This window comes from Propithecus coquereli, unplaced genomic scaffold (genome assembly GCF_000956105.1).
Source record: "Propithecus coquereli isolate 6110/MARCELLA unplaced genomic scaffold, Pcoq_1.0 Scaffold5, whole genome shotgun sequence".
Classification (NCBI taxonomy): domain Eukaryota; kingdom Metazoa; phylum Chordata; class Mammalia; order Primates; family Indriidae; genus Propithecus; species Propithecus coquereli.
The window spans coordinates 7,474,426-7,496,151 of NW_012150840.1; the positions used below are offsets into that span (position 1 = coordinate 7,474,426).

The following is a 21,726-nucleotide window of genomic DNA, read 5'->3' on the forward strand; positions in this document are numbered from 1 at the left end:
TGTATATATTTTTATTTAAGCATAATTGAACTATAAGACACTTTTAAAAATTCAATTGTCCTAGATCCACTTATGCAAATTGTATACAAGGAGCTCTATGAATCCATTCTCCAGTGAGACAGCCATAACTGAAGAAAATTATAAAGAAACCGCCACTTAAAGTATCTAGATATTGTTCTAAGGGCCTAGAGCAAATGAGGAAACATATGTTCAAGTAGTTCTCCTAGATATCTGGTAAAACAGAGTTTGTGGTACTTGAGCCACAACCTGATCCCTCCATACCCCTATTCAGCTTGATGGAAGCTTAACTCTGGGCAGGTGTGATTCAGCTTTTTTGATGTATAGATTCATGTTTTTAATCAAATTTGTTAAGTTTCAGCCATTATTTCTTTTCTTAAAAAATTTATATGGATACATAACAGTTGCACATATTTTATATGATATTTTGATACAAGCATGTAATGTGCAAGGATAAAATCAGGGTAATTGATGTATCCATCACCTTAAACATTTATTATTTCTTTGTGTTAGGAACATTCCAATTCCACCCTTCTATTTATTTTGAAATATACAAAAAATTATTGTTAACTATAGTTGCCCTATTGTGCTATAGAACACTAGATATTATTCCTTCTATCTAATTGTATTTTGTATCCATTAACCAACCCTTCTTTATCATCCTCTCCCCACTACCCTTCCCAGCCTCTGGTAACCATCATTCTACTGTCTATCTCCATGACGTCAGTTTTTCTAGGCTCCCACGTATGAGTGAGAGCATATGATATTTGTCATTCTGTGCCTGGCTTATTTCACTTAACATAATGTCTTCTAGTTCCATCCATGTCGATGCAAATGAAAAGATTTCATTCTTTTTTATGACTGAATAACATTCCATGTGTAAGTGTACCACATGTTCTTTATCCATTCATCCATTGATGGACACTAAGGTTGATTCCAGATCTTGGTTATTGCAAAAGGTGCTGCAATAAACGTGGGAGAGCAGATATCTCTTTTATATAAGCCATTATTTCTTGTAAATTTTTTCTGTTTTTTCCTCTTTCTCATATTCCCATTATGCAAATGTTAGTCTGCTTAATTTTTTATATCAAAGAAATCATTACTGTGCCTTTCGGTTTATTAAATATACAATATAGTTATCCTATTTTTTTCTGTTTTATTTTAATAGATTTAGGTGGTAGAAGTTGAATTCTGATACACATATATTGTATGGTGGTAGAGTCTGCACTTTTGGTGTATCCATCACCCAAATAGTATCCATTGTACCCATAGGTAATTTTTCATTCATCACCACTGCCCACCATACCCCTGTGAGTTTCCAATATTCATTATACCACTCTGTATGCCCTTGCGTATCGTTAGTTTAGCTCCCACTTATGAGTGAGAAAATGTGGCATATAATTTTCTGTTCCTCAGTTACTTCACTTAGGTTAATGGCCACCAGTTTCATCCAAGTTGCAGCAAAAGACATTATCTCATTCTTTTTTATTGCTGGGTAGTACTTCATGGTATATATATATATGTGTGTGTGTGTATATATTTATATATATGTCGCATTTTATTTATCCACTCATCAGTTAATGGACACTTAAGTTGATTCCACATCATTGCAATTATGAATTTTGTGGTAATAAATACACGAGTGCAGATATCTTTTTGATATAAAGATTTCATTTCCTCTGGGTAGATAAGCAGTTGCTGGATAGAATGATAGATCTACTTTTTGTTCCTTGAGAAATCTCCATACTGATATCCATAGAGGTTTACTAATTTACAGTCCCACTGATAATGTCTAAGCATCCCTTTTCACCACATCTGCAGTGTTTTGATAATTTTCTGGCTTTTAAATAATGGTCATTCTAATTGGAATAAGATAGTATCTCATTGTGGTTTTAATTTGCATTTCCCTGATGTTCAGTGATGTTGAGCATTTTTTCATATGTTTCTTGGCCATTTGTCTTCTTTTGAAAAGTGTCTATTCATGTCTCTAGCCCACTTTTTAATGGGGTTAATTGTAGGGTTTTTGTTGTTATTGTTGAGTTGTTTGAGTTGCTTGTAAATTCTGGATATTAATCTCCTATGTATAGTTTGTAAATATTTTCTCCCATTCTGCAGGTTGTGTGTTTACTCTGTTTATTATTTTGTTTGCTCTGCAGAAGCTTTTACATTTAAGTCCCATTTGTTTATTTTTATTATATTTGCTTTTAGGTCTTAGTAATAAATTCTTTCCCTGGGCCCATGTCCAGAACAGTTTTTCCTAGGTCATCTTCTAGGATTTTTATTGTTTCAGGTCTTACATTTAAGTCTTTAATCCATCTTAAGTTTTGGATATGATGAGAGATAGGGGTCCAGTTTCATTTTTCTGCATATGAGTACTCAATTTTCCTAGCACCATTTATTGAATAGTGTGTCCTTTCCCCAGTGTATGTTTTTGTCTGCTTTGTCGAAGATCTGTTGGTTGTATGTATGTAATTTTATTTCTGGGTTCTCAATTCTGTTCAATTGATCTATGTGTCTACTTTTATGCCAGTACCATGCATTTTGGTTACCATAGCCTTGTAGTATAATTCGAAGCTAGGTAATGCGATGCCTCCAGTTTTGTTCCTTTTGCCTAAGATTGTTTTGCCTATTTGAGGTCTTTTTTTGGGGGGCAGGTGGGGGAGGTCCCATATGAATTTTAGAATTGTTTTTTCTAATTCTGTGAAAAATGACATTGGTATTTTGATAGCAATTGACTTGAATCTGTAGATTGCTCTTGGAAGTATGGTCATTTTAACAATATTGATTTTTCTGATTCATGAGTATGGGTTGTTTTTCCATTTATGATTTCTTCCATCAGTGATTTGAGTGATCTTTCACCTACTTAGCTAAATTTATTCCTATTTATTTTATTTTATTTGTGCAGCTACTGTAAATAGGATTGAGTTATTGATTTGTTCTCAGCTTGGTCACTGTTGGTATATAGAAATGCTATTGATTTTTACATGTTAATTTTATAACCTTATTAAAAGATTTCATCTGTGAAGTTTGAATTCAGCCTATTTAGGGATCTGGAGAGCCGCATGTGGCCTTGAAGCCACAGGTTCACCACCCCCAACTGGGAGTGTTTATCTTTTTGAAGTACCAACTTTTCATTCGTTGATCTTTTGTATTTTTTTTTGTCTCTGTTTCACTTAGTTCTTCTCTGATGTTTATTATTTCTTTTCTTCTGCTAAATTTGGGGTTGGTTTGTTCTTGTTTTTCTAGTTCCTTGAGATACAATGTTGTTAATTTGTGATCTTTCTGCTTTTTTGATGCAGCCATTTAAAGCTATAAACTTTCCTCATAGTACTGCTTTTTCTGTATCCTACAGGCTTTGGTATGTTGTGTTTTCATTTTCATTCATTTCAAAAATTTTTAAATTTCTATCTTTATTTCTTCATTGACCCAATGATTGTTCAAGAGCATATCGTTTAATTTCCATGTGTTTGTATATTTTCTGAAGTTCCTCTTTGTATTGATCTCTAGCATTATTCTACTGTGGTCTGAGAAGATACTTGAAATGATTTCAATTTTTAAAAAATTTGTTAAGATTTGTTTTGTGGGTTAATATGTGGTGTATCTTGGAGAAGGTTCCATGTGCTGATGAAAAGAATATATAATTTGTTATTGTTGGGTGGAATGTTCTGTAAATGTCTATTAAGTCCATTTGTTCTAAAGTCCAATTTAAGTTCAGTGTTTTTTTATTGATTTTCTATTTTGATAACCTGTCTAGTGCTTTGAGTGGGGTGTTGAAGTTCCCCAATATTATTGTGTTGCTGTCTATTTCTTTCTTTACTTCTTCTAATATTTGTGTTGTGAATCTGGGTGCTCCAGTATTGAGTGCATATATATTTAGGATTGTTATATCTTCTTTCTGAATTGATCCCTTTATCATTATATAATAACCTCCTTTGTCTTTTTTTACTGTTTCTATTTTTTTTATTTGCAAGTGAAGCCTAGAGATGTAAACTTTGATTCGTTTGATTTAAAGTCTGTTTTATCTGATGTAAGTTTAGGTATGCCTGCTCTCTTTTAATTTCTTTACTTTTCATCTATATGTGTCTTTATGGGTAGTTTCTTACAAGAAGCATTTTTTGGATCATTTTTTTTATCCATTCTGCCAGTCTACTTCTTTTAAGTAGAGTTTTTAATCCATTTATATTCAAAGTTAATGTTGGTATGTGAGGCTTTGTTCTTGTCATATTGCTAGTTGCTTTCTAGTTATTTTATAAATCCTTTATTTTCTTTTTTTCTGTGTTTTTGTCTTTGTGGTTTGCTGAACTTCTGTCATGTTGCCATTTAATTTCTTTCTTTTTCTCCTTAGTGGGATTGTTTTACAAGAACTGTGAGTTTTATATTTTTGTGTGTTTTCATGACAGTGAAATATTGACCATCAATATTTGTTTCCATGTTTAAGACACTTTTGAGCATTTCCTGTAGGGCTGGTCTAGTGGTGACAAATTCTCTCAGCATTTACTTGTCTGGGAAATACTTTATTTCTCCTTCGTTTATGAAGCTTATTCTGACAGGATATAAATTAATTCCATGGCTGACGTTCTTTTTCTTTCAGTGCTTTGAAAATGCCATCCCATTCTGTTCTGGTCTGTAAGGTTTCTGCTGAAAGGTCTGCTGTTATTCTAATCAGGTTTCCTTTATAGGTGACTAGACACTTTTGCTGATTTTAAAATTCTTTCTTTGACTTTGACTTTAGTTATTCTGATTATAATATTGCATGGTGAAGTCCTTTTTGCAGTATGTTTGCATCAGGATCATTGGGCCAGTTGTATCTGAATATCTAATTCTCTTGCTAGTCCTGGGACATTTTCATTGATGATTTCCTTAAGTGGGGTTTCTAAGCTTTTTGATCTGTTTTCCCCCTTGGGAATACCAATAACTCATAACTGCAATCACTTTATGTAGTCCCAGATGTCTCAAAGGCTTTGTTCTTTTTCTTTTTTTAATTCTTTTTTCCTTACTTTTGTCTGACTGGATTATTTCAGACCTGTCTTCAAGTTCTGAGATTCTTTCTTTTGCTTGGTGTAGTGTGTTTTTGAAGCATTTGAATATATTTTGTGTTTCCTTCAATGAATTTTTCAGCTCCAGAATTTGCTTTTTTTTTTTTTTAAGATATCTGTCTCCTTAGTAAATTTCTCATTCATATTCTGAATTGATTTTCTGATTTCTCTGTATTGGTTTTCAGATTTCTCTTACATCTCATTAAGCTTCTTTAGAATCAGTATTTGGAATTCTTTATTTGTCATTACAAGGAATTCCTTGTGCCTGGGCTCTGTTGCTGAGCAATTGTTTCTATCCTTTGATGGTGTCATATTTCCTTGCTTGTTCATGTTTCCTGTGTCCTTCCATTGAAATATATGCTTCTATTGTAGCAGTCACTTGTTCTGATTTTTTGAAAGTGCTTTGAGATAGCTTGACCTCTTCTGCCCCAATTTAGATGCCCCTGATTTCCTTCTCTTGTCTGATTGCTCTGGCTAGGACTTCCAGCACTATGTTGAGTGGAAGCAATGATAGAGGGCAACCTTGTCTGGTTTCAGTTCTAAGTGGAAATGCTTTCAGTTTTTCCTCATTTAGTATGATGTTGGCTGTGGGTTTGTCATATATGGCTTTTATTATTTTTAGGTAAGTCCCATCTATGCCTCTTCTATAAACGTTCTTATCCTAAAAGGGTGTTGAATTTTGTTGAATGCTTTTTCTGTATCTATTGAAAGGATCATATGGTCTTTCTTTTTGCTTTTATTTATGTGCTGAGTTACATTTATTGATTTGTGTATGTTGAATGATCCCTGCATATCTGGGATGAAGCCCACTTGGTCGTGATGAGTTATTTTTTTTGATAAGGACCTGAATTCGGTTTGCTAGTATTTTCTTGAGAATTTTTGCATCTATATTCATAAGGGATATTGGTCTGTAGTTTTCTTTTTTTCGTTTCGTCTTTTCCTGGTTTTGGTATCAGGGTGATGTTGGCTTCATAAAATGTGTTGGGGAGGATTCCTTCCGTCAATGTTATGGAATAATTTCTGCAGGATAGGCACCAGTTCTTCTTTGTAGATCTGGCAAAATTCGGGTATGAAACCATCTGGTTCAGGACTTTTCTTTTTAGGAAGGTTTTTTATTGCTGCTTCAATGTTGGTGCTTGATATTGGTCTGTTCAGGAATTCTATTTCTTCCTGATCGAACCTAGGGACACTGTGTGTTTCTGAGAATTTGTCCATATCCTCCGTATTTTCAAGTTTATGTGCATAGAGGTTTTTATAGTATTCATAGATGATATTTTATATTTCCATGGTGTCAGTTCCTTCTGCTATATATTAGGTAAAAGTTTGCATGTGGGCTGGTCACAGTGGCTCCTGCCTATGATCCTAGCACTTTGGGAGGCTGAAGCTGGAGGACCACTTGAGGCCAGGAATTCGAGACTAACCTGAGCAACAACTCTACAAAAAAATAGAAAAATCAGCTGAATTTGGTGGCAACCACCTGTAGTCCCAGCTACTAAGGTGGCTGAGGTGAGAGAATCACTTGAGCCCCAGGAGTTTGAGGTTGCAGTGAGCTAGGCTCACTCCATAGCTCTCTAGCCCAGGTGACAGAGCAAGACTCTGTCTCAAAAAAAAAAAAAAAAAAAAATTTGCATTTGATGCCCACTTGGGGCTATATCTGCTACACACCATCAGGGTTCTACTAACCCAATTTAGTAAACAGTTTTTAAGCATCTGGAATACTATCTTAAATAGTAACACAGCTGTATACATCAGATCTTCCCTGCCAGTCAGTATACCTTACTACTGATAAGGTATGCCAGGAGACTGATTCCCTTACTCCTTCGGCAGATATTTTCTATGTGTGGTGGGAACTGTTGCTCTAGAAGACATAGTAATGCCCCAGGCATTGTTCCTGTTCTCTTAGAGCTTTCATTATGGTGGGAAAACCAAGAAATGTATATGAATTGTTTTACAAATAGAATATATGGTATAAGAGAAGTAGAAGACAAGCACTTTGGTAGCTCAGAGAGGGAAACATTAATTCTAGCAGTAAGGACAGGAAGGAGGTAAGGATTATAGCATAGTATAAGCTAGCATTGAAAAATGGTTGTCATGTGTTTATTAGAATGTATGAGAACTTTTCCTGTAGAGTGTAATAAGAAAATGCAATTGTAGCAATTAATACTTAGATTCAACCAGTAATAAAGGACTAAAGGGTAGAGACTAAGGATTCTATTTTAAACATTGTAAGACACTGTCACTGTAATAGTGATTACGTTGCAATTATTGCTTACTGGATTTGTGTTGTTTTGAGTCTTTTTATCTCTCCAAGTGTATGACACCAACAAATTATAGTATTTGAATCTATGCCACTATTACAAACAAAAGTGATTGCTTTAAAGTAACTTAAATTTGTCATCAGTAATAAATCATGATCACTTTGCCTGTTGTTTAGCCAAGGCTCCAATTATATGTATATTATTAATAATTCCACATTATTGTATCAAGTATATATTTTTATAAGTATTGTAAAGTATAATAATAATTCCACCTTGCTTTCCTTTCATAGAGATCTACAACCCATAGTCACTTTGATTTAAAAACGGAAGTCCATATTTCCTCTCATCTACATAAACAGGCTAGATTCTAGACATTCAGTTTTATTCCTCCATTATATTTATCAATTCTTGTTATACATGTCAGTTATTTTGAGACCTTTAAGTACTTTGATCACCACCATTGTGAAAATTAATTCTACCATATTCTCAAGCAAGATCTCAATGTTTGAGCTAACCACATTTCACTGGTTGTGTAGACCTCTCTGTTGAGTTTATTCATTCATTCATTCATTGAGCATTTACTATATTGAGAGAGTTGGAAGGTGGAATGTGGTTGTATAGCAGAGTTGGCTATTGATGTTAGAACTATTAATATTACCAAGAACAAAATTTAGTTAGGTGACTCTGTGAGATGTCTGTTTGAAAAGATGATATATACAGTGGTACATATCATTATTTGCAAAATAGTGTAATATAAACTGATGTATGACAGAAAATAATATCAAGTTGGGCTATTTAGAGAAAGCTCAAAGCAGGTAAGTAACTGGTGGTTTCACTTGAAATGACAGAATTAAATTTAGGTTACTATCTTATGCTGAAGAATGGAGGCAAGGGAACAAGAAATTCATGTGAGGAATGAGTAGTGTATTAGGAAAAGAATAGCAGTGGGAGAGTTATTGACAAAATTTTTCACGTGAGTAATGAAGATTCTCTTTGAATCATGAATCATTTCTAATTCAGCATCACTGACACTGCTATAAGGTCCAAACATAGCAGCTACTTTATTTTTCTTCCTGTTGCTTGGAGTCTGGATTTAGGTAATTCCCCGAGACACTATAAAAAATTGGAGATTGGAAGCCATTCAAAGTGAATATGGATTAACATTAAAGAAATTAATGCTACTGTGGAAGAAGAAGGAAAAAGAAGAGAATAGAAACATGACACAAATTTATGAGCCAACTCCAGTAATTCTTAAACTCATAACTGCTTTGGTATAGAAACCAGTACTAGAGAAGCAATCTCTGAGTTTGTTGGCAAACTTTTGAGCTCCCCCCATCACATTGGAACAAAAATAGATACATAGATATTTTAGACATATTTGTTAATTATCTGCTATATACAAAGAATTGCTAGGAGCTGGAAATAAGACAGAAAGAATCCTGTTTTATGAAATAGTTGTTAAATTAAAATTATGATAAATGCTACAAAACAGATTTACGAGATGCTAGGAAAGCATTAAACAAGGAGCTTCTCTGAGAAAAGATGTTTAAAAAGAGATCTGAAGAGTAGGAGGAATTGGCTAAACACAAAAAATGGGGAAAGCATGATAAGCAAAAGGCCATCAGAAAAGAAAGAACATGTCATGTTTAATGAACTGAAATACAAACAAATTACTTAGAATATAAAGAACAAGAAGGGAGAGTTCTGTAACAAAAAGCTCAAGAGAAAGGGTATAAAGAAGATAATTTTAGGAGAAAATTCAACAGAACTTGGTTATTCATTGACTATAGGGTAGTGTGGGAAAGAGAAGCTAAGAAGAGATCAAGTGGGATGATAAATGGAAAATAGATTTGACAGCATGGAGGAGGTAGGTCATTAATGGCCTTAGCAAAATCTGATTAAATGGAGTGATGGATATGCAAGTCATGTTAAGAGTATTTGGGGAGTGAATGAAAGGTGAGGAAATGGGAATGACAAGTATAGATAACTCTTGAGAATTTGGGTCATGAAATGAGAGAGAACAGTAATGAAAAATAAAAATTGGGTTCTTGGAGGAAGATTTTTTTGTTTTGGTTGTTTTCTTGTTAATAGCCTACAGCCTGTATTATTCCAGAGAATAATATATGGGAAAGGTATGGGGGGGGACATAAATATAATCAATATACTATGTCCTTTGCCCTGTTCTACTTCTTTTTCTTCTGCACATTTATCACCTTCCAACATAATATATAATTTTCTTATTTATATCTAAAGTATAACTAGTATTTAGTGACTCTCTATACTTTGTATTTATGCACTGACAATGGTTTTTGTTTGGATTGGTTGGGGAAGGCCTCAAATGTATTCTTTCTTTAGGTATATATGTGAAAGCACTTTGTGCATAATAAAGTATTATTCACACTGAAAATGTTAATTACACATTCTTATGGTACTCCCTTAGGAAATTAAACTACAATCATGCATCATAAGCAATGGAGGTGCATTCTGAGAAATACAACGTTAGGCAATTTCATAGTTGTGCAAAGGTCAGTGTGCTTACGCAAACCTAGATGGTATAGCCTATTATACACCTAGCTTATATAGCCTATGATCCCAGACTACAAGTCTGTACAGCATATTACTGTACTGGATATCGTAGGCAATTGTTACTCAATGGTACGTATTTGTGTACCTAAACTTAAAAAAGTTACAGTAAAAATAAGGTATAAAAAATGAAAAATGGACACCTTTATAGGGCACTTACCATGAATGGAGCTTGCACGACTAAAAGTTGCTCTGGGTAAGTCCATGAGTGATTGGTGAGTGAACATGAAGGCCTAGGAATTGCTATACACTACAGTAGGCTTATAAACACTGTTTATAAAGTAGAAGCACAGGAGATCTATTTATACCAGCATCACCACAAATTTATAATAATGCATTGTGCTACAACATTTTGATAGCTACAAAGTCACTAGGCAATAGGAACTCTTCAGTTCTATTATAATTTTGTGGGACCACCATCGTATATGTGGGCCTTTTTTAATGGCAGTCATTCTAGACATGCTTTACAAAAGAAAAACCTGAGAAAACCCTAAGCTTTCACATCTGACTCAGTCAAACTTAGCTAAGTGTTGAAGAAGTGCCCTAGCACAGAGCCATTCTGCAAAACTGGGAGAGGTGTTTGTTTATTAAAGCTCTTGGCACTCAAAGAAATCTCTGTGAAAATACCAGTTTAACACAAGCTAAATGAACAAGGACTTTCAGTGAACATACATGACAAGGAAATGTCTTTGCAAAAATAATGTGGGAAAATCACTGAACAGATGAGTACAGCTTTTGACATTCAAAAAAAAGCATCTCTGGAGAATAGGAAAAATCTAATTTCCAGAGTTACCACATTATAACATACAAATGTTTAGTTTCCAACAAAAAAAATCACAAGACATACAAAGAAGTGGGAGATTATGGCTCATTCAAAGGAACAAAATTAATTGACAGAAACAGTCCATAAGGAAGCCCAGACATTGGACTTACTAGACAAAGGCTTTACTGTCTTAAATATGGTTAAAGAGCTAAAGGAAAACATGGACGAGGAACTAAAGAAAATCAGGAAAAAGATATCTGAACAAAATGGAAATATCTATGAAGAGATAGTAATTATAAAAAGGAACCAAACAAATTATGAACATGAAAAGTAAAATAACTGAAATGAAAAATTCACTAGAAGGTTTTCACAGTAGATTTGGTGAGCAGAAGAAAGAATCTGAAAACTTGAAAATAGGAAAATTGAAAATTTCTGAAGAGCAGAAAGCAAAAATAAAGAAAAGTGAACAAAGTCTAGGTACCTATGGCACACCATCAAACATAACAATATGCACATTGTGGGAGGCTCAGAAGGAAAAGAGAAAGAGACAGAAATTATATTTCAAGATACAGTGGCTAAAAACTTGGCAAATTTGATGAGAGACATGAGTCTACACCTCCAAGACCTCAATGAATTCCAAGTAGAATAAACTCAAAGAGATCCAAATTGAGACACATTATAATCAAGCTTGTCCAAAGTCAAAAATGAAGAGAGAATCTTGAAATTAACAAGAAAATCTTTATGACCTTGGATGTGGCAATAGTTTCTTACATATAACACCAAAAGCACAGGAAACAACAAAAAAACTGGCCGGTCATGATGCCTCACACCTGTAATCCCAGCACTTTGGGAGGCCAAAGTGGAACCATCACTTGTGCCCAGGAGTTTGAGATCAGCCTGGATAACATAGTGAGATCCTGCATCTAGCAAAAAGAAAAAGAGAAAAAAACCAAGCCAGGCATGGTGGCATGCACCTCTAGTCCTACCTACCTGGAAGGCTGAGGGAGGATGATCACTTGAGCCCAGTACTCCAAGGCTGCAGTGAGCTATGATTGCACCACTGCACTCCAGCCTGGGTGACAGAGTAAGAGCCCATCTCTTAAAAAAAAAAAAAAAAAAAAAGATTAAGTTGGACTTTATCAAAATTAAAAAATTTCTGCATTAAAGGACACTATCAAGAGAGCGAAAAGATAACCCACAGAATGAAAGAAAATATTTGTAAAGCATATGTCCTATTAATAAAAGAGATTAATATCCAGAATATATGAACTCCTATAAGTCAACAAAAAATCCAAACAATTCGAAATGGACAAAGGATTCGATATTTGAATTATTTCTTCAAAGAAGATATATAAGAGGCAAAAAAGCACATGAAAAGATGCTCAGCATCACTAGTCATTAGAGGAATGTAATGGAAACCACAATGAGCTGCCACATCACACCCACTAGTATAGCTATCATAAAAAGAAAATGGAAGATAACAATTGTTATCTTATGGATAACAATTTCTCCATAATAACAATATGGAGAGATTAGAACTGTCATAAGATGGAAGCAACTCAAGTGTCCATTAACAAACACATGAATGAATAACAAGTTGTAGCATTTACATACAAGGGACTATTATTCAGCTGTAAGAAGAAATGAAGTTCTGACACATGCTGCTGCAATATGAATGAACCTTGAAAAATTATGCTCAGTGAAATAAGCCAGACAAAAAGGGGAAATATTATCTGATTCCACTTATATGAAATATTTAGAATAGGCAAATGTGTAGAGACAGAAATTAAATTATAGATACACTAGGTGTGGTAGTGTGCACCTGTAATCCCAGCTACTTGGTCGGCTGAGGCAGGAGGATTGCTTTAATGGGCAACTGGTGAGACCTGATCTCAAAATTAAACAAAAGAAAATAAGTTAGTGGGTAACAGGGCCTGGGGCAACAGGAAAAATGGAGAATTATTGCAGAATGAATACAGAGTTTCTGTTTATGGAGACAAAAAATTTCTGGAAATGGATCATGATTATGATTCCATAATATAATAAATGTATTTAATGCCACTGAATCGTACACTTAAAAATGGCTAAAACAAAGAATTTTATTACATGCACTGGTTGACTGTCCCTTATCCAAAATGCTTGGGACTAAAAGTGTTTCGGATTTTAGATATTTTTGGATAGTGGAATGTGTGCATTATACTCCAGTTCAGCATTCCTAATTTGAAAATCCAAAATCTGAAATGCTCCAATGAATATTTCATTTGAACATCATATCAGCACTCAAAAACTTCTGGATTTTGGATTTTCAGATTAGGTAGGGATACTCAACCTGTACGTACATTTTTACAAGGATAAAAAAATTTTTTAGAAAAAATATCCAAAATGATATATTGTTACATACTACAACATATACTAACCTTGAAAACATTATGCTAGATGAAAAAAGCCAGTCACAAAACATCACATATTATGTGATACCATTTTTGTGAACGTCTAAAGTAGACAAATCCATAGAAAGAGATAGTAAATTTTTTGTTTTTTAGGGCTCTCCCATGGGGAAGGAGCAGTGACCGCTAATATTTACCAGGTTTGTTGTTTGTTTTGTTTTGGAGTGTTGACAACTTCTGAAATTAGATTGTGTTGATGACTACACCCCCCTGTGAAAGTAGTAAAAACCACTGAACTATATACTTTTAAATGGGTACCTTCTATGATATGTGAAATATATATATCAATAAAGCTGTTTAATAAAAAACATATGGTCTCACACATAAACACAAAATTTTTTTCAGTAAGCCTAATCCAAGGGGGGGATGGGCTAAATAGTGGTAAAAGGAAAAAGTTTAGAGGACTGGTAAGTAATAATTTAATATAGGCCTTAAGTGTGTTAATTAGTTTTACAATTCTTGGTCTTAATATATTTGAGGCAGATCAGGATATATTTATGTCAGGTAACAAGAAGTTATCCAGGAAATTATGTTATCTGAGTCACCTTTACACTGTTTACTAAGTGACATGTCAGTCTGCCTAAATATATGTGATTATATTTGTGTTACATGATAGAGCAGTTACACCTAATCTTTTGGAGGTTATGGATATCTTGACTCATGTCTCTCAGGAAAGTCCACATAGGTATACACTTTTGATTATGGTTCTATAAGAAATACAAACTGTGCACCACGATAAGAACATAAACACTTGCTCTAATGCAATAGCCTGAAGTAGATAAAAGAATCAGGAGTTTTCAAATGGAAAAGATGATATTAAAAAAATGTGCACAGAGAGAGAAATGATGTAAGAAAAGAGCCCTCTGAAACTATGGTAAAATTGATATAAAGATCTGGGAATCTAGAGGTTTTATACTCCCATCAACAGCTACTGATTGAATAAATCTCTGTGTATAAAAAACAAAATATGTTGGTAAAGCTTACGACTGGGAGATAATGAAAAGGAGAGTTTAACAATAGTGATAAGAAAAATATAACCATATACTAAGAAACATCCATGTTTGCCTCTTAGTATGCCAACTATTCATTCTAATATTACTTGCCATAGCCTGATAGAAGTATGTGAAGTATAAACTTCAGGGGGAACAAACAATGCAGCATATAAAAAATTTAATAATACCTATAATGATTTTAAATGAATCATTAAAAAGATTAACTTCCAGGTTTAATTCCCTGAACTAAGAGTTAGTATTGACTGCTTTCCATTGATAGTTAAGAATCTTAAAGCTAAAGTTCAAAGAGGAAGATTTCATCATTCCTTTTTCTCTTAGAATTTGTTAACTTCTTTAATATCTAATAAAATACTAAAACAATTCCACACATTCTATATTAAGTGTTATTCCAAAGGCTTAACCTTGGAAGCAGTATATTTTGATAATGCAAGTGGCTGAATTGATCATGGAATTTAGAAATTGCTTACTAAACTTCCTGATCCTAAGTTGATCATCATCAGACTGATGATATAAATTTCTCTTATTTGGTGTGATATCTCTGTAAAGTAGGAATAAATATTCTTGCCATTTTCTCATGGAATAAGCAGATTTGTCTACATTCCTTACCCTGCCAATGGGTTCTTTAACAGTGGCCACAAAATAGCCAACCTAGATTTAGAAACGTAAGAAACTATATTTTATCTATAGTAGAAAAGGAATGGTAACACAGCTAACACAGAGACAATAAAATTGAGCAAACCTGAAGACTGTAGCAGTATGTTTCACATGTGAATGTTGTTTCTCAGTTTTGTTTAACAACTCTGAGGATCGAGGTGTTAACTAAAAAAAAAAAAAAATTAACGAGGTTTATACTTTGGAAAAAGGAGAGGTTTATTTTTCATAAGGGGTAGCAACCTGTTGGGCGGCCATTCCAACAGGTTGGGAAACAGTCCTGTCAGAAGCCAGATACGTGTGCTTTAAAGAAGAAACAAAAAGGAATAAGATTTTATATTGAGCAGAGTGGTCAAATATACATATTCAATAAGATATAGGTGGAGTCATGAATATTTATGAAGGCAAATTATTCACATGTAATTTTGCTTTATGTCTCCCGTCCTGTCATGGCTAGGAACTCAGTTTTATGGTTTTGGGGGTCCTCTTGGCCGAGAGGGGCCCATTTAGTTAGCAGAGGGCATATGATTTTATTCCTAGTTCACAAAAGTTAGTATACTAGAAAGATAAGTGGTTCTCTTTCCTTTTTTAAAAGCCCTCATAGGTTTTATTGAATACCTAATATTGAATTACTCTTAAACTGATGAAGTTATATTTCCTTTTTGTTTTAATACAGAGACCAGTGATCCTAGAATTCTAGGAGGAATTTTGATGGGAGGTTTTTGTGTTTGTTTATTTGTTTCTTTGTTTGTTTTCTGTATCCCAGCCATTCCGTTTTTCTGCATAACAAAAACAGGCCTGATTGGAGAAAGCCTGAAATTGCATTTCAGCATATTGGGTAGTTTCCTACGAATTCCTATTAGAGTCCATAAATGTGTTTACCTTTATATGGTTTTCATTATTTATTCCAAAGTCCTTTTTAGAGGTCTAATTAATCTTAGAACAAGCTTTGTGTCAATAGAATCGTCACTATTTATTCAGGTCACCTACTATATTAAGGTCACTGGAGAGGACAAATATGCATAAGATTTGGCTCTTAAGCTCAGAGAAGGCCTTAGGGAAAATAGAATAAAAAGGTCAAAAGACTTTTCTCTTAAATCAATTTAGATTTAAGAGATTTAGATTTATAAATCACTTGATTATTCTGTTTTGCAGTTTATCTGCAAAACAAGGCATTTCAATTTTTGACCTTTTAGAGCTAGTGATAAAAGGATTACCATGAACCCTGGCTCTACATATGTCTTCTAAGGTGACTAAGGATGTAGAGAAACTTTATACCTAGATAATACAACTGTGAAGAAAAACATTAAAAAATAACAAAAATAACCCTGATTCAGGGCTTACTATGTACTAAGTACTCTGCTTAACTTTCAAAGTTAAGTGCTTAACTTGAAACGCATCATTAGGAGCAAATCCATTGTATCATTTGAAGAAATTGAAGTTACCAGATCCTCATCACAGTACAGTGTTCTGACACTATTATGTTGATTGTAGAATGTGGGCTGTAGAGAAGAAAAATATCCCCTCTGGCTTGGAAGGTTTGCTGAAAGATCAACTCATAATAAGGAAGATTAACAAGAGAAAGAGATTACAAATTTATTTACTGTGCACATGGGGAGAATCATAGAGTGATTATGTTGCCACCCAACCAGGTCGTATTGCCCTTTGCACAGAGAAGAGCCAATGTACTGAGACAGTGGGGGTTGCAATGGAGAAAGAGTTCGTTCCACATAGAGCTAGGTGGGGAGACGGGAGAAATTTCTCAAATCTGCCTCCCCACGAATTTGGGAGATAAGGTTTTTAAGGATAGTTTGGCAAGGGATTAGGTAATTAAGTTTGTTAATTGGGGCAAAATTATAGGGGTGTAGAAATTATCTTCTTGTGTTGCTTCAGTCCCTGGTGTCACAATTCCATTTGAGTCACTTTCTTGGTATGGGCCGCTGGTCTGGGTGGGTCAGCCAATCCACTGGAATGTGAGGCCTGGAAGATATCTTAAAAACTATCTTTAGGTTTCAAAAAGGTGACATTATCTATGGAGAAAGTTAAGAATCTTTATGGACACCAGCTATGGGGAGAAGTTAAGAATCTTTATGACCACCAGCTGTGTGGCTCCAGAGTGGTAATTATAAAGAAGCAAACGGGGGCAGTGACTAATATCGTTATTTTTAGCTAGGCCTGTGCCTTATTTTTAGCTAGACCCTTACCACAGTTCTCACCTTGCACCCCTTTTTATTAGTTTGTAAGGGTGGTTTCAATTACCCAATATCCCAGTGGGGTCCAGAAGTTTATTTACCCTCATTTTAGGCATGTAGGGGAGATGGAGGGGGTGGAGGTTGGAGGCTGGGGGTAGGGAGGAATATAGGTAATTCTGTTGAAGGGCAATAAATGGTTACTAGGGAGGATGAATAGATACTTGGGAGAACAAATGGATTGCGGGGTGGGACAGATTTACTTGTAAATTATTCTCTTTGGAAATTAAATTAACCTGAAAATGGGTCAGGCCATATCTGGTTGCATTCTTGATCTTCTTTCCTGCAATATATTGAGATAAAAGGAAGGAAAGACAATTGTTCTTTTGGGTGGTTCTGGTTTTTATGAAGATAGAGGGAATGCCCATTCTAGCGCCTGTTGATCTCTAAGGGCCTTTAATTCAAAATACTCTTTATACCAAGTAGTCATATTTTGTGGTGAAACTTCCTCAGCTCATTGATTCCCCCTCTCTGGAACTTCCCTAGACGTTTCACACATTAAAAACTGAGTTGGTGGCTGTGGAGAGAGAGTGGGGTTAGTAGTTGAATATCAAGACATCTTTGAAAAGGGAGACAAGAACATAGATTAAAATGAGAATGAATAAGCAAAAAAGAACGGATCTAAGCACATTTACCCACACCCCATTAAACTAGTCTTCCATTTCTGGGAATAGGTCAGACCAGTAGAATGGTTTTGCTTCATTAATATGATGGAGAATATTTATCTTATCTTTTAAGTGGTATAGATCAGTCTCTAGTTACCCTGAACAGTTTTGTAGAAACAGCATTTTTTGCGAATAATCATGCAAGTTCCTCCCTGTTGGGCTGTCAGGGCATCCAGGACTCGGTCGTTTCAAAATATAACAGAGGCTAGCCTTTTGATGTCTGACTGAAGTGCTCTCAGTGCTTGCATAGTGATACTGAACTCTTGTCCTATTACCATGGAGAGATTCAAAACTGCCTTTTCAATCTGATAAGTTCCAAATGCTGGGAAAAGAGTCCTCAGCACCAAAAAGAACTGAAAATTGTGATATACAAGTGAGTTTTTTATAACATCACATCTAATACATTTGTGTGGTACCACTTTGTGAACGAAAGAGCCTAAGTTTGTAATTTGGCCTGCTTTAAAGTAGAGTACCTGGTAACAGAGGGTGTCAGATAACCAAGTCCATAGCATCCTGACCATCTAGGTGGGAACCACTTGTATATTTTATCACCACACAAGGTAAAAAGACTAGTGTTATTTACAGATAGGGTCAGGCTGGAACCTGTGGATACCCCCCAAACCCCAAGTCTGGAGTTTACTGTGCCTTTGCTTCCTCATTGGCACTTCCTCATCTCCAATTTTCATGTGTTCCTGACAGTCTGCAGGAACAGAACAGGTTGTAAAATATTTGATATAAAAATCCTTTGGTCTGGTTCTGGCAGTTACAGAGGTTGATTTTGTTGCCTAAGTCAGTCCAGACTTTTAATCTAACCGTATTCAATCTTTAGTGCCTGGCAACTTAACAAGGGGAGTAAGTGAGATACTCCAAGTTGCATAGGCCTGGCTTGTGAGCCATCCATAACATCTGGTGATTTGACAAGTGTTGGGATCATGAGAGTTAGTGTCAGCACCATCTATGATCTTTGTAAGAGGCGCAAGAATGCCATCTGTGGAATTAAACCATAGCGTCTGATTGTAATATTGCCTTAGTATGTCACCCAGAAAAGATCCAGCATCATCCCTATTTTCAATTCAGAGGGAAAAATTTCTTTCCAGTGACTTTACCTGAGTAAAAGACAGTTCTTGAGCTTCCACAGAGTTTTTTCTGAGCCCAGTTGACTCATCAACAGGAGAGGCAGTGTGATGTTTTTTCTCTGGTTATGGATGCCACATCTTGTAATACATCCATCTTCTGGACTAGTTTTACCAGGCACTCACATGGATACAAACAAAAATGAGTTGAGTTTCCTTTGCATGATCTAGGTGTTGGCATAACCAGCAGTAAGATTAGTTAACAGGGCCAAGATTTGAAAGACTAGTGCAAGAGGACGCCAGATCTGTACCTGACCTGCTGGAAAAACAGTAAAGGTTAGAGCAAGGCATAGTTTGAAAAAAGAATTATAGTGGAAGACTAAAAGGGAGAATGGAATAGGTTGAGGCAGTCACCAATCGGCTTCCAGTGTGCAATCCGCAAAGGGGGAGGCTTAAAAGAAGAAGTGCTTAAATAGGACCTTTGGGGAAGGGGTTAAAAGGAAAAAATACAGGAAAAAAGTTTTTGGATGAAAAAGGGATCTCTTGATCCTTGATCTTGAGAAAAAACTGTCTATTTCGTGATGACATCTGCTTCAGGGAGCTGGGAACTGGCCCTAGAAATCCTTACTTTCAGGTCACCTGTAGGGGTGGTCCTCTAGTTGTCTCAGTATAGTTTGGTGTAGCTCACATGAATTCAGGAGGATTTTTCTTTTATTTTGATGGAAGTGTAGGTAGTTATAGTACTTCATAAGGGCCTTACAAGCAAGGCCTTTTTCTGAAAACTTTGATGTACACATGATCTCTTGGTCAAAAAGGATAGCAAGTCTTATCAGTCTTATCAGGAGACATGCTCCTTTCTCAGTTGATGATATGCTCCAAGCATAATAGTGCCCATATGTGGCTAGACATGGTATTGAATTGTTCCCTTACATCCCCATAGTATTCGGTCAGCCCAGGAATAGAAGGTTTAGAGGTGCTAGTAGGCATGAGGTGACCAAACACTATTTCAAAAGGGGTTAATACATGTCTCCTATTTGGAGTATTCTGGGTTTTTATAAGGGCCAAAGGTAATGCTTCTGGCCATTTAAGTCCAGTGTCTTGACAGACTTTTCCCAAAGTCCTTTTTATGTCTAGATTTTTATGTTCCACTTGCCCTGAGGATTAGGGATGATATGGGATATGAAATTTTAATGAGTACCCCAGAGCCTTTGCAGGCAAGTGGTTTATTTCTGCTGTTAAATGAATCCCTTGATCTGACTCAATCCTTAAAGGAATACCAAAATGAGGAATTGTCTCATTTACTAATTTGTTTATCACTGTTGTAGCTGTTTATCACTGTTGTAGCACGCCTAGTTGTATAGCGTTCAGTCCGTCCACTACACATGCAAATAGTAACCACACAGTGGAAAAAAAAAAAGCCTAAAGGTAAATTTATAAAATCAATTTGGAGTGCCACAAGGGGCAGTGTGGGCCTTTGGAGGCTTCCTGGAGAGTGTTGGTTTCCTCCAGAGATTTAGTGAGATTTACAAATAGTGCGCTGGAAATAATTTGGTCAGAGATTTTATAGGTCCTAGGGCAGTACCAGTTATTTTTTTTAGTTCCTTAATTATCCCCCATTTGCACATATGTCCCATCTGATGGGAGACTAGTGCAAGCCAAAAAGTTAAGAGGGGACAGAGGAAGTCTGTTTGGTCCAATATGTAATTTGTCTGATTGTTTAGCACCCTTTTGTATCTACTTATCCTTTTCAGATTGTGGGGCATTAGCCTGATAATCAGTAATATTAGACAGGCATAAGGGAAGGGTAATAAATTGAGTGGAGAAAGGATAGGGAGGGCCATTTGTGGCCGCATATTTAGCAGTCTTGTCTGTTCTATCATTTCCTAGGGATACAGTATTTCATTCTTTAGTGTGGGCTGTACAATGAATAGTAGTAATCTTAGTTGTGGTATCAACTGTGTTTTTTTGTATAACTGAAATAATAATGAACTGATTAGAATGGTGACTATTTAGGCTTTTCTACTTTTTAAATAGAAGCAGAGATAATTGAAGTTTTAATTTTGGCTTATGAAACCACTTCATAAGCACCTTTATTATAACAATCCTTGATTTTTGATGGGCTTTCCTTAGAGCAAAATTATAACTATATCAGGGATCAAAGTTCTTCATTAAGCTCTTGGTAGTCTATAGTTTATATCTTTTTAAAAAATAGTTTGTTGTCATTACTTAATCGTAGCAGGGAAAAATATCCTTCATTTGGAGCTCAGGGGTCTATATTTCTATGATACCAGAGGAAAACAAAAATGTGTAAAGATAAGGAAAAAAAATCACTTTTAGATCCTGGATTTGTCCTTCTAAGTAATTATCCTATATTTTTTTCACTGATGAATTTCAGAACTGAGGGCATTGTATTTTATGTCTAGGTATCAGCCTGCTGTTTGTTTTTCACATCTATTAATAGTTAGCAGCAGCTAAATTATGTAATTGTATTTTTTAATTTTGACTTTGAATTATAAACAAGTAATAAAATAATATAATACCAAAGCAAGTATATGATTATAATTTAATAAGCACTTAATTGCTCTTTTAAATAAATAGCTAAGATGCAGGATGGAGTAATAGAATTAGCAGTAGATAGAAAAAGTCAAGCCAGGTGCAGTGGCTTACACCTGTAATCCTAGCACTTTGGGAGGCCAAGGCCAGAGGATCCCTTAAGGCCAAAAGTTTGAGGTTGCCATGAGCTATGATCACACTACTGCATTTAGCCAGGGTGACAGAGCAAGGCCCTGTCTCAAAAAAAATAGAAAAGAAGCCGGGCACAGTGGCTCACGCCTGTAATCCTAGCACTCTGGGAGGCCAAGGCGGGTGGATCGCTCAAGGTCAAGAGTTCAAGACCAGCCTGAGCAAGAGCGAGACCCCATCTCTACTAAAAAATAGAAAGAAATGATCTGGACAACTAAAAAAATATAT

General features: G+C 35.3%; 1 protein-coding gene across 2 annotated transcripts in view; it reads left to right on the forward strand.

Moving 5' to 3' along the window:
• The window catches only part of GPHN (gephyrin), a 577,313-nt gene that overhangs the window by 216,856 nt on the left and 338,731 nt on the right, over positions 1-21,726 (forward strand). The gene's annotated exons all lie outside the window — the stretch shown is intronic.